We start from the raw sequence: 13,198 nt of genomic DNA, 5'->3' as shown, positions 1-13,198 counted from the left end.
TAATAAGGATGGGACTTAATACATGTTATAGATTAAAAAACCAAATACACTTTGTCCTCCTAAAACTACACATAGTGTTGGAGAAAACCTGTAAAACATAAAATAGCATACATTAAATAAAGACCACCATGATCTAGTCAGTGGTAAATGTTATTAAAAATTTGGTGTATTTCTGTCTCCCTATGACAAAAACTTCTAGCAACCTCTGGAGTATCTACCCCGCCCACTGCCCTTCCCTTTCACACTGCTTCCAATTATGGCACTTATTAGGATATACCCCTGCAGAGCAGTGGACCAAATGACCCCTGCCCCTTTAATCATATCCACGTGGACAAGAAGTGAATTGCTTACTACCCAAGTCAGGCCAATTCAATTCCATATGCCAGAAATTTGGAACTGTGTACAAGGACTCTAGCCAGACTCTGCTGGGTGTTTCAACTGGGTGGCTGTGTTTGGGTTCCACGTAGCAGAGGAGCAAAAGTAGGCAGACTGAGAAAGTGAGGAAGAGACTAATCAAGAGAGAAATGGGAAGCAACAGAGTGCCAGGGAGCAGGAGAGAGTGCTGCCCTGGATCCTGAGAGCTCTCCACTTGCCACCTGGGAGCTGGGAGACTCCTTTTTTTTTTTTTTTAATTCAGCTGATCTGAGTGTTTCTTTGAAGAGAAAGATTCCTGAACAAATACAATGTACACTGTTTTACATAGTTCAGATGTTATCATAGTTTTGTGACTGGCTTTTTCTTTTCCCTTTTTTTTTTTTTTTTTAATCTAGGCTTCATGCCCAGCATGGGGCTAGAATTCACCCTGAGATCAAGAGTCCTGTGCTTTGCCGACTGAGCCAGCCAGGCGCCCCTTGTGACTTGCTTCTTGCATTTAGCATCTATCATAAGGTTATCTCCATATGAACAAACATATTTTGTAAATAGAATTTTTAATGGCTGCAGAAGTCCAGTGAATGGAAGCACTAAAATTATTCAAGCAGGCAGATATTTTTTAAATGTTTTGCTTGTTTTCATGTGTTCACTATTATAAATAATATTTCACAGTATAGTTTTGTCATATTTGCCCCTATTTTGCATTGTTTCCTGAGGAATGATTCCTAGGAGTTGAGTTATTGGCAATGGATTATTTTTGCAATTGTTATATTTATTTTCAATCTGCCTTAATCTTAGATTCTGGAATTTATTTGACCTCTGATGGGAACTATGTCTAAGGGGAAAATCTGTAAGTGTTTGTATGTATGAACAAAAAGCTCATCTCAGGAAAACTTTGAGTTTTTTTTGCCCATCTTTTATTTTTTTTATTTTATTTTTTATTTATTATTTATGTATTATAGTCACAGAGAGAGAGAGAGAGAGGCAGAGACACAGGCAGAGGGAGAAGCAGGCTCCATACACCGGGAGCCCAATGTGGGATTCTATCCCGGGTCTCTAGGATCGCGCCCTGGGCCAAAGGCAGGCGCCAAACCGCTGCGCCACCCAGGGATCCCTTGCCCATCTTTTAAGTGAGTATAAAGTGAATACCAAGTAAGACTTGAAAGCCCAGATGAGCAGATTTTAGAATGGACACCATACTACTCTGGGGCTGATTCTCATCCTTATTTCAATCTTGATGAAACTGGATGAAATGAAGCAACAAAAGAATGAAACCAGTTCAAATGAAACATTTGAAAAAAGGAGCAGAGGAAAAGCATCATTTGTTACAAAGTCTACCTGTGAAGGGGTTCAGAGTATGCTACTCCAATTTGGCTCTAAGTGATGTTTTGTGCTGAAAGCAGTTAAGAAGCAGACACGGGACACCTGGGCAGCTCAGTGGTTAAGTGTCTGCCTTCAGCCCAGGGCGTGATCCTGGAGACCCGGAATCGAATCCTGCATCGGGCTCCCTGCATGGAGCCTACTTCCCCCTCTGCCTACGTCTCTGTGTTTCTCATGAATAAATAAATAAAATCTTAAAAACAAAACAAAACAAAAACAACCCTAGAGCTGGAACCAAAGGAGTCGACAGAGAAATCTTACTGAAGCAACGTCTTCCATTAGTTTCTCATGTAGATTTACCTTCCCATAGTTTGCTGCCCCAAAAGCCCTTTTTCTTTGTCTTGTCATTTCTCTATAAATTTATTGTCCTCCACTCAGCTTTATTGAGGTGTAACCAAATAAAATTGTAATATACTTGAAATGTACAACATCATGATTTGATATATGAAACATCTATGATACATTATGAAAGGACTTTCATCATGGAGTTAATCAGCAAATCCATCACATCACATGCTTTTGGGGGGAGCGTGAGAACACCTAAGCTCCCTCTTAAATTTTGATTTTTTCAATACAGTCTTATCAACTATAAAGTCATCATGTTATGCATTAGATCCTCAGACCTTATGCATCTTATAAGAAAGTTTGTAAGCTTTCACCAGCCTCTTCCTATTTCCCCCGCCTCCCAGCTACTGGCATCACTCTATGCTCTGTTTCTACCAGTTTGTTTTTGCTTTTAAGCTTCTACATATACATGACAACAAGCAAATTTGTCTGGCTTATTTCACTTAGCACAATGTTCTCCAGGTTCATCCATGTTGTCACAAATGGCAGGATTTCCTACATTTTTAAGGCTGAAAATATTCTATTTTATAGATATTTCTTGAGGAAACTTCATGTGGTTTTCCATAGTGTGTGTTTCAGTTCACATTCTCACCAACGGGGCACAAGAGTTTCCTTTGCTCCACATCCTCATGGGCATTTAACATTTCTTGCCTTTTTGATAATAGACAACCTGACAGGTATGAGCTGATACCTCATTGTGGTTTTGATTTGCATTTCCTTGATGCTTAGTGATCGCAAACACCTTTTCATGTACCTGGTGGCTGTCCAAAATGTTTATCGAGGTTCTTAGCCCGTTTAAAAACCTGGTAGTTTGGGGGGGTTTTGTTTTGTTTTGTTTTGTTTGTTTTTGCTATTGTAGGAGTTCCTTGAATAGTTAGGATAGTAATCTCTTATTGGACATATTATTTGCAAATGCTTATTCCCACAGCATATATTGACTTTTCATTTTGTTGATGGTTTCCTTTGCTGTGCACAAGCTTTCTTAGTTTGATGTAGTCTCATTTACTTATTTTTGCTTTGTTCCTTTTGCTTTTGTCAAATCCAAGAAATCATCACCAAGACCAATGCCAAAGAGTTTAACTCATATGTTTTCTTCTGTTTTATAGTTTCAAGTCTTGCAATCAAGTCTTTAATCGATTTTGTTGATTTTTGTGTGTGGTACAAGGTAGGAATCCAGTTTCATTCCTTTGCAGGAAGATATCCTGTTTTCCTAACACCATTTATTTGAGAGACTTTCCTTTCCCTATTGCATATTCTTGGCTCCTTTGATGAAAATTAAGTGACCATATACACATGGGATTATTTTTGGGCTCTCTATTCTGTTTCGTAGATCTATGTTATTTGTTTTTATGCCAATACCATACTGATCTGATTACTACAGCTTTGCAATATAGTTTTAAATCAGGAAGTGTGATGCCTCTGGTTTTGTTCTTGTTCAAGATTGCTTTGGCTATTTGGAATCTTCTGTGGATCCTTACAAATTTTAGGATTATTTGTCTATTTCTGTGAAAAATGTCATTGGGATTTTGGTAGGGATTGCACTGAATCTGTATATGACTAGCATGAATGTCTACCCATTTATTGTATCTTTTAATTTTTATTTTTTAAAATATTTTTATTGGATTTCGATTTGCCAACATATAGTATAACACCCAGTGCACATCCTGTCAAGTGCCCCCCTCAGTGCCCATCACCCAGTCATCCAGTCCCCTTGCCCACCTCCCCGTCCACTACCCCTTGTTCGTTTCCCAGAGTTAGGAGTCTCTCATGTTTTGTTGCCCTCTCTGATTTTTCCCACTCATTTTGGATAAAGAAGATGTGGTATATATATATATATACAATGGAATATTACTCAACCATTAGAAATGATGAATACCCCCATTTGCTTTGACGTGGATGGAACTGGAGGGTATTATGTTGAGTGAAGTAAGTCAATAGGAGAAGGAAAATCATTATATAGTTTCACTCGTACCGGGAATATAAAAAAATAGTGAAAGGGATTATAGGGGAAAGGAGAGAAAATGAATGAAAATTGTGTTTTTTTAAAATTAAGTGTTTTACGGTTTTCAGGATATAGATCTTTTGTCTCTTTGGTTAAATTCATGCTTAAGTATTTTACTGTTTTTGATGCTACTGTAAACAGGATTGTTTTCTTTATTTTCTTTTTCCACTAGTTCATTGTTAGTATATATAAATGCAACTGATTTTTTAAAAAGATTTTATTTATTTATTTATTCATGAGAGACACACAGAGAGAAAGGCAGAGACATAGGCAGAGAGCCTGATGCAGGACTTGACCCCAAGACCCTAGGATCATGACATGAGCCAAAGGCAGATGCTCAACCACTGAGCACCCAGGTGTCCCTGCAACTGATTTTTCTATATTGAGTTCTGTAGCTGAAATATATTGATTCATTTATTAGGTCTAACAGGTTTTTTTTTTGGTGGAGACTTTCGGGTTATAATATGTCATCTACAGAGACAATTTTACTTCTTTTCTTGTTTGGATATCTTTTATTTCTTTCTTTTGCGTAATTGCTCTGGCTAGGACTCCCATATTATGTTGAATAGAAGTGGCTAGAGTGGGCATCCTTGTCTTATTCCTGATCTTAGAGGAAAAGCTTTCAGTTTTCATCACTAAATGTGATGCTAACTGTGGATTTGTCATGTTTGGCCTTTCTTATGTTGAAGTATGTTCCTTATATATAGATCAGATTGTTGGCAGTTTTCATTATGAGACGAAAATTTTGTCAAATTTTGTCAAATGTTATTTTCTACATCAAGTGGTCTGATTTGACCACTGGTATGATTTTTATCTGCTATTTTGTTATGCAGTATGTCACCACATTGATTTGTGAATGTCGAACCATACTTGCATCCCTGGAATGAATCCCACTTGATTATAGTGTATTGATTCCTTTAATATATTATTGAATTTGGCTTGCTAATATTTTTTGAGTGTTTCAGCATTTATATTCATCAATAATATTGGCCTTTTTCTTTTCTTGTAATGTTCTTGTCTGGTTTTGGTATCAGGGTAATGTTAGAATTATTAAATGAGTTTGGAAGTGTTTCCTTGTCTTTTATTTTTTTGGAGGCTAAGAAGGATTGGTATTAATTCTTTAAGTATTTAGTATAATTTATCAATGAAGCCATCTTCATTATCTTTGCCGGGAGGTTTTTGAGTACTGAGTCAATCTCTTTACTAGTGGCTCTTGAGTGTCTCTCAGACACTTTGTTCTTGGTGGCTCCCAGTAGCTAAGGGTGTGCTGAAAGCTGTTAGTGTGCCAAAGGAGAGAATCACAGTTTACACCTAGATGAAGGCTGATTGGAAGCCAAACCCTTAGGCAGCAGCTGGGAAAGTACGCAATTACTTTGGGGGACCTTCCAATGGAAACTGAGAGAGATAGCTTTTTTGTCTGCTCTCTTTGCACTGGACCTCGGTGTATAGCTGTGAAGGTGGGTGCTCCTACACCCATTAAGAACTGCTTCATTGCTTGCTATAGTCCTTTGGGATTTATGAATACAAGACCTGTTGGCTTTCAGAACCAGGTCATCTGGGGATCTGTCTTTTGGCTGGCATCTACAAAAGTTGGGGTGCCAGACACGTGTATAAGTTCCTTCCGAGGAGATACTGGTGATTTGGAGTGGGCTAGAGGGAGAAGGCAGAGGCAAACCATGTTGGCTATTGGAGCTGGGTGATTTGGCAGCTCATTCCTCAGGTGGCAACCTTAAAAGATGGGGCACTAGGTGTGTTGAAAGATCCTTCCAAGGAGATACCAACAGTTTGGTTTTATTATTGGAGCCACTAGGAGGGAGAAGTGAGGGGAAGTGCCCACCAGCTCTTTCAGGCTCCAGGAAGGATTGCAGTTAGCACTTAGACTGGTGCTAATTAGAAGCAAGACCCTTGGGCAGCATCTTGTAAAGTGTGCACTTTCCTAGGTAAAACTCAAAGAATTTTTCTTGTTCCCTCTGCTCTGAGCCCTGGGGGACAGCCAAATCCAGTGCTTGCATGCCTGTTAATAGCTGTTTCTTTGTTTGCTATAGTTGTATAGATGTATTGCTTTTCTGTTAAGATGCCCTATAAGCCCCAAGTTCTAGCCACCCTTTTGAGTTACGCATCACTGAGTTTCTCCCATGTGTATGTAAGCTGTATGTGTTAATAAACTTATATTTGTTTTTCTGTTGTTAATCTGCCTCTGTCTAATTTGCAGGGTCCAGGTGAAGTACCTAAGAGGCCAGGGAAAAAGGTTTTCTCTGTCCTCTACACCTGTAAGGAAATCCTTTAAGTTGTGGTTAGAATGTTTGAGTGAAGACCAAATAAAGGAAGTGAAGTGGTAGTGTTGGGGGATTGCTATGACCAGAGGAAGATGGATGATGCTTTGGTACAGAGATCACATTGGCACAGAAGCAGAGTATAACTGTGATAGCAGATTAAAAATACCTTGACTTTTGCTAAACCTTCTTGATAAACAAAGAGAACTTCATACTTGATGCTAATGCCATCTCTAAAGTCACAGGAAGCAATGGTGCTAAATTTTTCCTACACTGAAATCTTGCACTTTGCGGAGGGCAACTGGTTAGTCTACTAGAAGCAATGGGAAGCTTGAGAGAAGGAATTAATGTTGACCTTAGTGTAGAATTTAGTGATCATGAAGATAGGATTCTGGCCTAGCTGAGCATTGCCTTGTAGGCTAAAGACAGGCATGGTTGCATGGCCATGGGCTCCAACAGGCATCATGGTGGCACTTGTAATTTACTGAGTCTTTATCAATGATTAACTCAGCTATGTGATAGGTACTCGTGTTATGCCCATCTTACAGATGTGGAATTGAGGCACAGGGAAGCCGAGTAAAATTGCCCAACATAATACGACCTCAAGTGGCAAAGTTGGGGTTTGAGGGAGCCTAGGCGGCCAGGCTTCTGAGTTCAGGACCTTAACCACCAAAACTGACTGCCTTCTTAATACTTACTGTATATATATATCCCTGATTGTTGATGCTTTTCAATCATCTTTTTTATTTTCTTGACTCAATTTTACTGCTGTTGAGCTTGTAGGGAACAACAAGATTTTGAAATGGATGGAAAGATGTTATTGGCTATCTTTTCAATGGAATGCTAGAAACTTTGGAGATTATTTGATTTTCTACATGTGGCACCTTTGCTTGCTTTAGATTGGGTTATTTTACAGTTCTGTAGAGACAAAAGCTGACTTACAGGAGACTGATAGTAATGCAAAGTGTTCTTTCTATTAACGTGTTTCCCCCATGGAATGGGGTTGTTGATCTCCTATAGGTATTGACTAGTTTTTTCCAGTTTGCTTCTATTTATCAATTGGTTCCAGCATTCCTTAACTGACTATAAATGTGTGACAGTATGATTTGTCCTTTGAACTGGTTGTAATATTATACCAGTTCCACCATCCATTAATGAGGTAGATACAATATTTGACACATGTTCTTTTGTATTATGTGGGAGTTGACAAAGATTCTCTTTGACCACATTCTAGCCAGCCTCATTCTGAGCCCTTCCCTGACTAGGCCTCACTCTTGGCCCACAAAGACTTGAATGGAGCACTAACATAATTTCCAAGAGCTCATAGCCACACCCTACCATGGCCTGAGCTAGGCCCCCTTAAGGTGCCTGCCTGAGCAAACTCAAGGATCACACAAGAACTTACGGTTTGTTTGAGCCATCACCCGAACACAGAGCCTGTGTCTGCCAGCCTTTGTGTGAGGGTAGGAGCCTAACCAACACAGATGGTTTCACGTGGACCAACCCTCCTTTCCTTTCTGTAATTTTTCATTCTTCTGTTCACTGGGTCTCTACTCCCTTTTTGCTCACTGGTTCTCATTCTCCCTTTGTTTTTAAAATATTTTATTTATTTGTTTAACAGAAAGAGAGAGAGAGAGAACAAACAGGGGAATAGCAGAGGCAGAGGGAGAAGCAGGCTCCCCACTGAGCAGGGAGCCCCATGCAGGACTTGATCCCTGGACTCTGGGATCATGACCTGAGCAGAAGGCAGACACTTCAATGACTGAGTCACCCAGGCACCCCTCATTCTCCCTTTCAAATACCCATTCACTCCTGAGCAAATCCTAGTTTATTTCAGTTCACACTGGACTCTTCCCCCATTGCAATAGTACTTTTCTGTTTAAAATCTGTCCTTATTATTTTACCCAGGGGCCAGCTTTGTTTATTTTACTTTGAAAAAATTATCTCCTAACATGGGTTAAATCACTTAATTCTCTGGGTTAAATCACTTAATTCTCTGGGTTAATTCACTTAATTCTCTGCGCCTCATGGTACTTCAGGCTCTTTGATTATCTGATTGATTGAGAGGCATTTGGACGGAGATCTTGAGGTTCTGGTATTGGTTGTTTTTAACGGCTTAGTTACAGTTACTGACTCACTGACAAATAATGTAGTATCAGAAGGGCTCAGGCTATGTAGGCAAATAGGTTGGAGCCAAATCCTGATTCTGCCTTTTACTAGGTAGGATGTAAAAGGGAGTGATCTGGAAAAGCAAGCAAAGGGGGCATTTGACTTTGAGGCCAAAAGGAAGTTCTTGCATGAGCTCCCACTTTAAAAGAACACATGTATGGACATCTGGGTGGTTCAGTGATTGAGTATCTGCTTTTGGCTCAGGTCATGATCCCAGGTCCTGGGATCAAGTCGTACATCAGGCTCCCTGTGGGAAGCCTGCTTTTCCTTCTCCCTATGTCTTTGCCTCTATCTCTGTGTCTCTCATGAATAAATCAATAAAATCTAAAAAATAAATAAATAAGAATACATGTAATAGATGCCCAAAGGAGTTGTTAAAATGTTATTCTGTCACTTGTTAAAATGATAAGGTCGACGATATTCAGGAATATGTATAGGGACCACCACAGTGAGGTTTGGCACTAGGGGAGGGAGAACTGACTTAGCTCTGAATCCAACAGGGAAACGTGGGACTTCCTAGCCAAGAAGCAGGGTGGAGAGGTCAGTGGATGGAAAACTTCCAGAAGAATCAGGGGTAAGGAGGGAATCTAGCTAAGCTAACCTGATAGGATTCTTGCTAGAGGCAGGCCAGGGTGGCAAAACATTCCCCAGGAGATGGTTGGGGATGAAGGATCTGGTCAGATATCAAGGCTGATCTGATGATATGGCTAAACCAACTTGGCAGGATTCTTACAAAAACTGGGCTCTTGGAGAACATGCCTCCAGGATGGGGCCTCTTTGGGCTCAGGGGAGCCTGGCTACAGTTCAGTCAAGAAGAGAGTCTTTGTCAATGGTTAGGACAAAATGCAAATACAAAATGTGGAATAGGCCTAGAGTAAGTGTCAGCCTCTGCTGAGGTTCTTGAAAATATGACAAAAGAAAGGATTTTTTTCAGATTCATTTACAATGACAGAAATCAGGGAGAAAACGGAACACTCTGGTTCAATTTTTTTTCTCTATCAAACAGCCTCAGTGGGAAATGATAAAGAAAAATTGAAGCTTTCAAGCAAGAGGAAATGGTGGAGGTGTGTTATCAGCTCTAAGTGAACACAGGCCTGGTGTGGGGAGCCCCGGGTGCCACTGTGGTGTGATGGCGCCTGATGACTGGACATGACTTGCACAGTTTTCAGGGAGTTGGCACCCCTCAAAAGGCTTACCTATGGTGATTCCCTGCATAATCCTATACCACGTTATTAAACGGATGATTTATGGGACATCTGGGTAGCTCAGTGGTTGAGTGTCTGCCTTTGGCTTAGGGTGTGATCCTGGGGTCCTGGGACCGATCCCACATCGGGCTCCCTGTGAGGAGCCTGCTTCTCCCTCTGCCTGTGTCTCTGCCTCTCTCTCTTGTCTCTCATGAATAAATAAATAAAATCTTAAAAAAAAAAAGAACAAATTATTTACAAGCCATTAGAATGGGAGGTTCCGAGTATTCACGGAGAGTAAGGGCAAAGAAATCCCATCTTGCACAGGTCAGGGGGTGTCTTTGATAAAGTGCATGCTCACTCCAGCAAGGTTTGTGATAAATATTCTCATGAGATGCATGTGAACAAGTTGGAGAATTGCAGTCTAGTTGATGCTGTAACTGCAAAACTTTCTGGGTTTATTTCTACCCATTTATTTATTTATTTTAATTTTTTTTAAATTTCTACCCATTTATACTCCAACCATGTGCTGATGGAATGAAGGTCCTGAGCTCTTTGGATTCTTTTCTCTCCTATCTCCTTTTTTCCCTAGGTGTGTGAGTTTGGGCGACCTGGTCCACCTCTCCGGCCTTTCAATATTCTGTAAGAAAATGCCTCCATCTCTGTATGACTATGTGAATAATTGGTTCATATAGGCATGATTTACCTCTCTGAGTTCTGTCCTTGATTCTGTTTGACATTTTTTGGTGATTACTTAGATGATGGCAAGTTTATAGATGATGCAAAGAGATGGGAAAGCATTTGGGTGAGCTGTGGCCCCAAGAATCAGATGATCCTGGATACGAACCTTGGGTCTGTCACTTCCTAATTGGACATTGAGCAAGTTTCTTCACTTTGCCAGCCTTGATTTGCTGTCCCCTTAAGTGGGAATAATGGTAACAACAACAGCAATCATAAAGGACTTCATGTAAAGACTAAACTACTGTAGAAGATACTATATGAAAAACATTCAGGGTCAATGAATGCTCCAAGGACCATTAGCAGATTATTTTATATTATTACTGAGCTGGGAGAGATACCATTGGCTAACATATCGTATTTCAAAATTATTGTAGGGTGAAACTGTGAGTTAAAACATAGCATCTAATGGGGCTTAATGAAAAACCCAGCATTTTGGATTAACTGATCAACTGCATGTGAACGGACTGGGACTGACCTGGCTTAAGAACAGCTCCCGTCAAAAGGGTTTTAGGGGGGATCCCTGGGTGGCGCAGTGGTTTGGCGCTTGCTTTTGGCCCAGGGCGCGATCCTGGAGACCCGGGATCGAGTCCCACGTCGGGCTCCCGGTGCATGGAGCCTGCTTCTCCCTCTGCCTGCTTCTCCCTCTGCCTGTGTCTCTGCCTCTCTCTCTCTCTCTCTGTGTGACTATCATAAATGAGTGAAAATTAAAAAAAAAAAAAGCTGAACAAAGGGGTTAACAATAAGCAAGTAGCAGAAACCAGGCTATGATGGTTAAATTGGGGGAGATTTAGGAATTGAAATGGAGTAAAAGGCAAGACTTGGATAAAGTGAGATGGTCCCATAATTTAAAAGAAAGAAAAAAAAAAAAGGGTTTTAGGGATTTTAGATGACTGCCAACTCAGTGTGAATCACTGATGTGTTATGGCTGCCAAGAAAATTGGGGCTGTCTTAGGCTGAGTTGATGGGAATGCAAAAGGAGCTAGGATGTCACGGTACTGTCCCCTGTTGAGGGAGAACATGCCTACAGAGCTGTATCCAGTTCTGCCCTTGTTTTTTTTTTTTTTTTATTGAAGAAGTAACGCAGGAAGCCAGACTACCTGAGTTCAAATCCTGGCTCCACTGTTAAGACTAGCTCAATGAACTTGGGCAAGATATTTAATCTCTCCATGCCTCTGTTTTCTTATCTATAAAATGGGGATAATCAAACTTGTATTTATGTCATAGGATTGTTCTGAGGATTCAGTGGGATGCAAGTGTTATTATATAATGCTCCCAAAGGTGTCTGGCTCATAGTAACTGCTATTCTAAGAAGGCCATCCTTGGGCAGCCCGGGTGGCTCAGCGGTTTAGCACAGCCTTCAGCCCAGGGCATGATCCTGGAGACCCGGGACCGAGTCCCATGTCAGGCTCCCTGCATGGAGCCTGCTTCTCCCTCTGCCTCTCTCTCTCTCTCTCTCTCTCTGCCTCTCATGAGTAAATAAATTAAAAAATCTTAAAAAAAATAAATTTCTATAAGAAGGTCATCATTCTAAGAAGGACTTTGTCAGTGTCCCCAAAATGACACGGTCAGAGTGGTGAAGAGTTCCGTATCAGTTGACAGGCAGAACAGTGAATGAATTATCCTCCTCTTATGCCCCTGTCCCAAACATACAGACCACTCCCTTGATACGGGTAGGGCATCACAGGTTTGGACTCTTGCCTTCATTGGAATCCTTCAACTCAAACCCTTTTGGATCTCTGTCACTAGGTGTTAGGGATCATTTACTTTAGGGCCCTCATTTTTTAAAAGATTTTATTTATTCATGACAGACACACAGAAAGGCAGAGACATAGGCAGAGGGAGAAGCAGGCTCCTCAAAGGGAGCCTGATGTGGGACTCAATCCCAGGTCACGGCCTGAGTCAAAGACAGACATTCAACCACTGAACCACCCAGGCGTCCCTAGGGTCCTCATTTTAAATATGCTCAAGGTCAAGTAGGAAGTTAAGAACCAGGGTCCTCAAGCCCGTATCATATCCTCTGTTCATTTCACTCACCACCCACTTCCTTCCCTGCATCTGCTTGTCAAAGTCTTTCAAGTCCCAGCTCAAATCCCACCTCTTCTTAGAAGCCTTTCCATATCCCCCAAGGTGAACTGGTCTACACTTTCCCCATAGCAAGTTCTGAATGTTTTGTAGTACTTATCAGTCTTTGTATTAGAGTTTGTCATCCATTCTTCTGTCTTTGCCCCGTTTACCTGAAGAGCAAGGAGACAATTTATTCACTTAGCATGTGCACTGTGCTCTGTTTACATTAAAGCCATGACAAAATGCTCATTGACTTGGTTATTAAGGTTGTGTAATGTGGACCATTAATCCTAGAAGAGAGTAGATTTAAGGAAAATGGAACTATGTCTCATGGGGAGGAAGGATTAGATTTAGCTACTCAGCTCCAGAGAACAGAACGAGGACTGAAGGCTAGAAGTCACCAGGGTGCAGATTTGATCTGGCTGATTGGAGAGAATTCTTCACATGACAGTCCTTTAATAGGGACCTGGGTGTCTCACAAGAAGTGAGATTCCATCAGTGAAATTATTCAAGCAGAGGCTTCATGACCACCATCAGGGATGCGGTAGGCAGGAATATAGGATACATCCTTGAGCTTCCTTACTAGCTTGCTGTGTTTCGGCATCACTATAGATCTTGGTGCCGTGTCAGGGTCCACGTGGAGTCACAGACACAGCACATATAAGGGC

The sequence above is a fragment of the Vulpes lagopus genome, chromosome 21, assembly GCF_018345385.1.
Source record: "Vulpes lagopus strain Blue_001 chromosome 21, ASM1834538v1, whole genome shotgun sequence".
NCBI classification, from domain to species: domain Eukaryota; kingdom Metazoa; phylum Chordata; class Mammalia; order Carnivora; family Canidae; genus Vulpes; species Vulpes lagopus.
This window is presented reverse-complemented; position numbering follows the sequence as displayed.